The following is an 806-nucleotide window of genomic DNA, read 5'->3' as shown; positions in this document are numbered from 1 at the left end:
ATCGGGTATGCGATTTCGTGTAACAGAAGGAGCACTCTCGTGATTATCCCACCCACCCTGACTTCAAATTGTACATCAGTCTGGTAATTCGACCTGCTGTGCTGTCATTCATGAACAGCATAACAGGGGATGTTTTCCAGCAGGATAACGCTCGCCCGTATAGCGCTGTTGTAGCCCGACATGCTCTACAGAGTGTCGACATGTTGCCTTGGCCTACTCGACCAACAGATCTGTCTCCAGTCGAGCAAATGTGGCGCATCATGGGACGAAAACTCCAGCGTCATCCACAAACATCATTAATCTCGTCTCTGTACTGACCGACTAAGTGTAAGAGGCATGGAATTCCAACCCACAAACTGACATCCTACGTCTGTACGACACAACGCATGCAAGTCTGCATGCTTGCATTCAGCATTCTGCCGATCAAACAGGTTATTAATATACCAGCATTTCAGATTTTCAATGGCTTATCTCATGCTTCCATGAACCTGCGATCTTGCAATGTTAATCGCTTAGATATGTAACCTAGACAAATATGTTCCCAAAATTTCATTAATTTTTTTTGGTGTTGTGAATTTTTGCTGTTAGAGTATATATACATTCGAATACTGGGCGCGACCTCAGTTCGTCATCAAGGTCATAATATTCTCAATTTTGCGGTTGCAACATAACTGCATAAAGAACAGTTGCAAACCACAGCATAAACCAAAAAAGGGACACATTAGTCTGCCGCATTAAACTGAACATTTCATTGCGCAAGGACAGCCCAAAGAGACTCATTAATTAATAAACCACAAAAAATACTT

This window comes from Schistocerca nitens, chromosome 6, assembly GCF_023898315.1.
Source record: "Schistocerca nitens isolate TAMUIC-IGC-003100 chromosome 6, iqSchNite1.1, whole genome shotgun sequence".
NCBI lineage: Eukaryota > Metazoa > Arthropoda > Insecta > Orthoptera > Acrididae > Schistocerca > Schistocerca nitens.
This window is presented reverse-complemented; position numbering follows the sequence as displayed.